Source organism: Euphorbia lathyris, chromosome 1 (genome assembly GCF_963576675.1).
Source record: "Euphorbia lathyris chromosome 1, ddEupLath1.1, whole genome shotgun sequence".
NCBI lineage: Eukaryota > Viridiplantae > Streptophyta > Magnoliopsida > Malpighiales > Euphorbiaceae > Euphorbia > Euphorbia lathyris.
In genome coordinates this window covers 81,260,930-81,269,462 of record NC_088910.1, presented here as the reverse complement: position 1 = coordinate 81,269,462, position 8,533 = coordinate 81,260,930, and positions in this window count along the sequence as shown.

Sequence of the window (8,533 nt, the reverse complement as noted above, 5' to 3'; positions counted from 1 at the left end):
TAGGTCTACTAGTAGTAAGATAAAGTAGAGAGCCAATGATACCTCGATATAATTTGCTATCTACTGACTTACCTTTCTCGTCAGCACAAAGGACAGTGTCAGTACCCATTGGGGTAGATATAGGCTTACATTCTTCCATATCAAATTTCTTTAGCATTTCTTTGGCATACTTAGACTGACTAATGAAGATGCTGTTCTTTCCTTGCTTGATTTGAAGTCCAAGGAAGAAGTTGAGTTCTCCCATCATCGACATCTCAAACTCAGTTTGCATCTGTTTACTAAATTCTTTGCACATAGATTCGTCAGTAGCACCAAAGATTATATCATCTACGTAAATTTGTGCCAGCAGGGTATTTTTACCCTTTTTCTTAATGAATAAGGTTGTGTCAGCTTTGCCTCTAACATAGTTCCTGGTCAGCAGGAAACTGGTCAACCTCTCGTACCAAGCACGTGGTGCTTGTTTCAGGCCGTATAGGGCCTTCTTGAGTTTATAAACGTGGTTTGGAAATTTTGGATCTTCAAACCCTGGAGGCTGACTAACATATACCTCTCCGTTTATAAATCCATTAAGAAAAGCACTTTTGACATCCATTTGATATAGTTTGAAGTTCATGAAACTAGCATATGCACACAATATACATATAGCCTCTGACCTATCAACGGGAGCAAAGGTCTCACCATAGTCAATACCCTCTTGCTGACTATAGCCTTGGGCTACAAGTCGGGCTTTGTTTCTGACTACATTGCCTTGCTCATCTAATTTGTTTCTAAAAACCCACTTAGTTCCTATGGTCTTTTGATTCCTAGGTTTTGGTACTAAATCCCATACCTCATTTCTTTTGAATTGATCAAGCTCAGTTAAAATCAAATTGTTTGTTTTTCCCTCGAGTATCCGACACTCAGTGGAATCAAATACAACCTTTCTACCGCTGTCACACAGCTGAGCTACGCTCAATAGGTTATATTTGAGACCCCTGACTAAGGAGACTGACTCAATAGTAGGGTTACCTCCGATAGTACCTGAACCGACTATCTTACCCTTTTTATTATCTCCGAAGCTTACACTTCCATCTCATTTACGCTCAAGTGTGATGAATTGAGCTTCATCACCAGTCACGTACCTCGAGCATGCGCTGTCAATATACCAAAGTTTTGACTTCTCCACGCACCTCAGGCTCACCTGCATTTTGAATCATTCATCTTTAGGTACCCAATTCTTTTTGGGTCCTCGTTGGTTAGCATAGATAGGTGCTACATCATGTTTTAATTTGTGACGACATATATTTATGGTGAGGCCGTTTTTACCACAGAAGTCATAATAAGTTACCCTTTGAGGGTGATGTTGAGTTTGGTCAGCACGATTGTGCTGAGCATGCCAGCATACCTTAGTGGTATGACCTTTCTTTCCACAGAAGTCACATTGGACATTCCGCCAAGTATACCAACACACATATATGGTGTGTCCTCTTTTCCCACAACAGTCACACTGACTGCCCTGCTGAGTGTACTGTCTATGCTAACCAGTACCTTGAAACTCAGCATTGGGATAGAACCCTTTCTTTGCCGATTTACTCAGCTGGTTCTGTATGGTTGTGATGTCCTTTCTAAGCTTCTTTGACTCAGTTTGGACTTCCGAGACAAAACCATGCATGACTTTTAAATTTTCATCTTGCCTGGTGTTGTCTTGGAGAAGATATCGGAGGTCACTCAGTTTGACCTCTTCAATCTCATCACATCGCCTGCTGAGTGCCTTTATTTTCTTGTTACACTTTTTAGTCAGTGTATATAGATCACTCAGGGCGTTAACCATTTCATTTCTAAGCAAGAGCAGAGATGTTACCTCATTGGAGTGTTCCTCTTGGTCAGTATCATCTGAGAGGTCAGCTTGCTCAGATTGGCATTGGTCAGCAGTGTCATCGGCCATGAAGCATATATTTGCTGTCTCATTTGCATCAGCTTCTGATGAGGTTGACTCATCGCTGTCACTCCATGTGGCCACCATTGCCTTTTTGCTTCCCTTATTTTCTTTCTTTAAGTTGGGGCAGCTTGACTTAATGTGCCCAGTCTGATGGCACTCGAAGCATGTGACAGTTTTTGAGCTGTCCTTTTTGTATCTGTTGTCGGTGGACTCATCTCTGTATTTTTCGCTTCTTCTGAATGGCCTCTTGCTGGTCTTGTCACTCTTTCTAAACAGCTTCTTCATCTTTCTCATGAACATGGCCATTTCCTCATCATCTGATGAGTCAGCTTCGGTCGAGTCAGCTTTCATGACAAGAGATTTTTGCTTCTTGTCTTCTGACTTTTCTTTTGCTTCGAAGTTTTTCATAGATATCTCATGAGTCAGCAGAGATCCGATCAGCTCGTCGTATTTGTACATGGTCAAGTCCTGAGCTTCTTCCACAGCTGTCTTCTTAGCTTGCCAGCTTTTGGGGAGACTCCTCAATATTTTCTTCACTTGTTCCTCCTCGGTGAAATTTTTTCCGAGTCTCTTGAGCTCATTTATGATATTTGTGAACCTAGAGTTCATCTCCGAGATGTCTTTGTTTTCATTCATCTCGAACAGCTCATATAATCTCATATACTGGTTTACTTTAGACTCATTGACCTTGCTTATGCCTTCATAGGTCACCTCCAGCTTTTTCCAAATCTCATGTGCTGGCTCGCAACCTGAAATTTTATTGTACTCTGCAGCATCTAGAGCACAATGAAGCATATTGATAGCCGAAGCATTGTTTTGTAGTTTTCTAAGGTCATCCTCTGACCACTCAGTTTCGCTCTTAGCGACTTTCTCGTTATTTACCATTTTGAAAGGCACAAATGGGCCTTGAACAATTGCAAGCCATGCACTCATATTAGTGGTTTGAATAAAGTTTTTCATCCTGTTCTTCCAGAATGTATAATTTGATCCGAAGAACAAGGGAGGACGACTAATTGATAATCCCTCAGGGAGTATCTATGTTGTTTGGTTTCCAGGAAGGAAACGAGTGCTGTTCTCAGCCATTTATCGGGATCAGCTCAAGATAGTTATATCTTTGAGTAGTGAGCTTCTTAGCTCTGATACCACTTGTTGGTCCCGTGTGATTAGTTCCAAGGGGGGGGGGGTTAGGAACTAATGTAATTTTTTCGCTTAATTATGCTGACTTAATCAATTCTTTAAGTTACTTAACTTAGTTTAGGTCAGCACGGCTGAGAGATGTAAGACAGCTTTAGTCAGATGCTGACTAGAACTGTTTTACTTGTGAGTTGGGAATTAACACTTGAGGCCGGCTTCCAACTCAGCACCAAGATTACTCAGTGTCAGCTTTTACAATTTATATTCTGAGCAATTTAATCAAGCAACACATATATAGATATATTGAGAGAGAGTTAGAAATTACTCAGCACGACTTATCCTGGTTCGGCCTCTCCGCCTACGTCTAGTCCCCAGAGTCCCTCCAGGCTTTTTCAATCCAATGTTGAGCTCTTTAAAGGTAGAGCACAAACCGTTTACAAGGCAATTGAATATGCAAGAGTACCTTCCTCTATTCGTCTACTCAACTCCTACTAAGTGCTATAACCGAACACCTAGATTTCTCTACCGCTGAGTACTTAAAACCGAGTACTCAGTACAACTCTCTCAATTTTACAATTGATACAGCCTTGTTCTTTCTAGATGAAGAACACTTTAGATGATTACAAAATCAATCTAGCTTTTACACAGAAATGGAAATTTGGTGTAAGATCTTTTTCTTGTTTGAATGTGCTTTGTATATATATGCTCTTTTTCTCTTTTGTATTTCGGCAATCGGCTTAGGATCCAAGAATGAACTTGTCCTTTTATAGTTAAGGTCTGAAGCTCTAATGATTTGAATCTGGAATTATCCGTTGGATTCAAACGGATCTATTGCGTCATTGTTCTGGTCAGCTTCAGATTTGCAGGCCAATCCTGTCGTCTGAGATTAGTAGGCGTCAGGCTTGTCTTCTTCCCGTAGGTGCGTCTTCTAGTGCCAGTTCGTCTTTTAGCTAACGAACAGTTGACCCATGCATCTCGAAATTGACTCTATGCATAATTCCAAGGTTTCTATTATTGGTGCAGACAGTTGTCGGATCTTGTCTTCTAGCAAACGGATCATCCGTGCTGTTCCGACGAACACTCAGCTTGACTGTATTGACGTTGCTTTTGTTCTTTGTTTCTGAGTCATATTCTTACTCAGCTTCCGTGGTCAGCTTCGTCTGCAAGCATTAGTTTAGAGGAATACTTCTCTTCTTTGATACTGAGTTGCGTTCCACTCAGCTTCTTTGGTCAGCTTCATCTTTAAGTATTTGTTCTGAAGATGACTTTTCTTCTATCGTGCTGAGTTCACTTCACTCAGCTTGTGATGTGTTCTCATACTGACTTCGTCCTGTCTTACCTTTTATTTCTGTTTTCATTTATACTTATACTCAACATTGAACAAACATATTAGTACAATTAAATCAAAGCACTTAAATTTAATTGCCCCTTAATCATGGATTAACTTAAATAATTTTGTCAAATCAAAATCATGTGGAAAGGTGTTTCAACAGTAAGCATATCTTAAAGTCGGGTTACAAATCTTGCCCAGCTCTTGAACTACTTGAACTAGAGGAACGATATGTATTGCTTACTACAAAAGAAAGGCTATTTGATATCCTTTTTCCAGGCCAAGTACTCTAACCCATGAATCGATACCCATGAATCGATTAAGGAAGGACAAAAGACCCCACCACAAAATCACCCCGTTCTCCTCTCGACTTTTATCCATTGCTCTTTCGTTATGGTGGCAAACTTTTATCTCTTCCCCAATAGTGTCTTACTCCATCTATTAAAAGAGAATGACATGCATTTTAAGTCTCCATAGACTAAAATTGGTTCATTTATCAAATTGCTCAAAATCAAACTCTATTATATTTCAATCTTAGAATAATTAATACACCAAACTAAAGGGAAAATTATAAAACTGGATCAGATGGGAGGCCCATTTACATATTTAACCCATTTACTCAACCTACTATATATCTAGACTGATTTTGTGTGACTTTCCCATAATACCCATAACCTTCCCACTTCCCACCACAACGCGAACGACCGCTCCCCCTATCTCCTTTGTTACGCAAAAAGTTGGCTCCTCCATTAATGATTTCAAGACTTTTGATCTTCCTTTCTTCCTTTAAATTGCACAAAATCTGCACCATTTCGCCAAATCACAATGAATTTCTCTTTTTCCTCTCTTCATCTCTTGATTCTGCAACTTCCTAACCCTAGAAAACGAAGCCATGGTTCTTCATCTTCTTGTTCGTTACTTGGTTTCTTTCTTCTTGTTACCATCAAAGAAATGGTTATTCTACGTTATTTCCTTCGTTTTTTCCAGTTTATCATATTGTTATTGTCGCTTTTAAGCGTGAAAGGCGCGAAAAATGTAAGTATATGTTGTTTTTCTGCATTTTTTCATGAATACTCTTCGTGAATCAATGGTTTCGCGAAGATTTGTGAAGAGAAAGAGCCTGAAACGTGACGATCTACTTCGTGAATCGATGATTTCATGAAGATCTGCGAAGAGAACGAGCCTGAAACGTGTGGATCTACTTCGCGAATCGATTAGTTCGCGAAGTCTACGAATAGATCGTCACGTTTCAAACCTCGCAGACTTCACGAAAGCATCGATATACGACGTAGATCGTCACGTTTCAGACCTCGCATACCTCGCGAAAACATCGATTAGCGAAGTAAAATCACCTCTTTCCCTGCATATTTACAATCGCATGCTTCGCTAATCCTCATTTCGCGAAGCCAAAATCGTCTTTTTCGCTGCCTAACACGATTAATTTTTTCTGAAAGTGGTTGAATACGTAACATCCCTTTCTGGAAGACGGCGTCCTCGAATGCAGGGGATATAACTTTCCTTCCTGTATAGGGATGAACTTCCCTCAAGATTGACACATTCACTCCTGAAATGGTTAGTTAGGAGAGATTGTGCCAATAATCCGGTACCAATTTTGAAGCGGATGAGTAATCTTGGTGTGCACATCCCAAAAGGTCTGGACTTCCATTTCTCATCCAAAAAAAAATGGAAGTCCAGACCTTTTGGGATGAGAAATGGAAGTCCAAACCTTTTGGGATGGATGTGTCTCACGGTGCACACCAAGATTACTCATCCGCTTCAAAATTGGTACCAGATTATTGATACAATCTCTAATAACCAACCATTTTAGGAGTGAATGTGCTTTGTTAGGAGTTTATTGTGGCACTCTTGTTGTAAATTTTGATGTTGTTGTGATTTTAATGTTGTTATTGTGGCAATCTTGTTGTAAATTTTGATCATGTTATGATTTTAATGTTAGAATTCGTTGTTGTTTGCCATTTTTTGTTATATACCACTTCGCGAATTAGCTTCAAAACATATCCAGGCTTCGCATATGGGAACTAAATTCATCAAGTAAACCAAACTTTAACTTCACATGCTTTACATATGCTAATGAAATTCATCAAGTAAAACAAACATTAGACTCGCAGGCTTCGCATATAAACCAAACATTAGCTTCGCAGGCTTCGCATAATATGGAATCTGCGAAGTCAGATGGGAGGGGGCGAGACGCGCGTAAATATTGAGGGTATTATGGAAAAGTCACACAAAATCAGTCTAGATATGTAGTTGGTTGAGTAAATGGGTTAAATATGTAAATGAGCCTCCCATTTGACTCATTTTTGTAATTAACCCCAAACTAAAAGCGATAATACCACTTGTTAGAAATTAGATTAGATACTAATTATAATAGCTTGATATATGAAAAGTAAAGTGGATTACTAAACCCAGCCATGAATTCCCACCTCTAGCCCCATGAAAAGACCAAACTACCCTTTACCCAAAATTTGAAAAAACACAAAACCTTTCAAATACCCTACACACTCTTTGATCAAATCTGGACTAATTTATGAACCAAAACATGGAGTGTAACAACAACCGTAAAGGGAAAGCGAAAATAATAAGATTTACCGTTTTTGTTTTTTGATTTAAGCTTAAAAATTGAATCTGTGGGTGATTTTTTAAAAACGCCGGAATCGCAGTCGGGCGTATGAACATCACGCCCGATCTACGGTTCCGGCGTATGAATATCACGCCCGACCTGTGGTTCGGGCGTGAGGCTATCATGCCCGACCTATGGTTCGGGCGTGATGTTCATACGCCCGAGGGGTTTTAATTAATTTAATTAATTTTTTGTAATTTTTAGTTTGTTTAATTTAGTTTAACTAAATTTTTATGTTGTAAATTTTAGTTGTTGTAAATTTTATTTTGTTTAATTTAGTTTAACTAAATCTTTATTTTGTTAATTTTAGTTAAATTTTTATTTTGTTAATTCGGGTATTTACGGGTTAAATTCAATAGCGGACTAATTTTTTTACGGGTTTAATTCAACAGCGGACTAATTTTTTTTACGTAACAGGTATTTACGGATTTAATTCAATAGCGGACTAGCTATTTTTTTGCTCTCCCGACACGCGGGCGTGTGCCTATCACGCCTCACCTTGTGGTCGGGCGTGATAGCCCCACGTCTCACCGTGTGGTCGGGCGTGTAGCGATCACGTCCGACCACACGGTGAGGCGTGGGGCTATCACGCCCGACCACAAGGTGAGGCGTGATAGGCACACGCCCGCGTGTCGGGAGAGCAAAAAAATAGCTTTTTCCTCCCCAAAACCCATGAAAGGGTATTTTCGTCCTTTCACGAGGCTAGAGGTGGGAATTTGGGACTGGGTTTAACAACACCCAAAATAAATTGATTAATACTAACAAGATGGTTCGACTATTTTCCACCCCCCTAAAGGAGAGAAAAAACAATATACTTCTCTGACCAAGCATTACACGATTATACTTCTACTCACGTAAAAAAACCTTATTATACCCAAGATTTATCACAAGATATCTCTAGTTGTGTTTTTTCTGGTAATCTCATATTACAAGGATTTTATATGGGTATGAAAACCTAATACATGTCCCAATTCGAAATAAACTTGAAAATACAACTCTAGGTGCGCGTTTGACATTATTTTCTCAAACCCTAAAAACAATTTTCCTAACTAATAGCAGCTTGTGAAATACAAAACTGTTTTCTTTAAAAACTAAAAAAGTTGTTTCCAAGAGTTACAATTTGCAACTTTAGGGAAAAAATATTTGATATTAATTATTTTTATAGTTTAACTTTCAATATAACCTAATATATATTTTTTATTTCTTAAATTTTTTTTTTATCATGTGTCAAATATTAATATGAAATGGATCTTTAATTATCAGCTTAAACTTTTAGATCACTTAATTTCATGACATGGTATCAACCAAGTAGTTCATTTCATGATATGATATCAACGCCTCATTGACCAAGTGGTCAAGGATTCGATTCTAATAGTTCCATAACATTTTTCTTGTTTTCAAACAACTCTCAAATCAATTTTCAATACCAATTTGAGTTCTTTCACGACAACTCAACTAAGATCACTTTATTAGCTTTTAACTTCATTTTCTTAACTTTCTATCAGTCAAG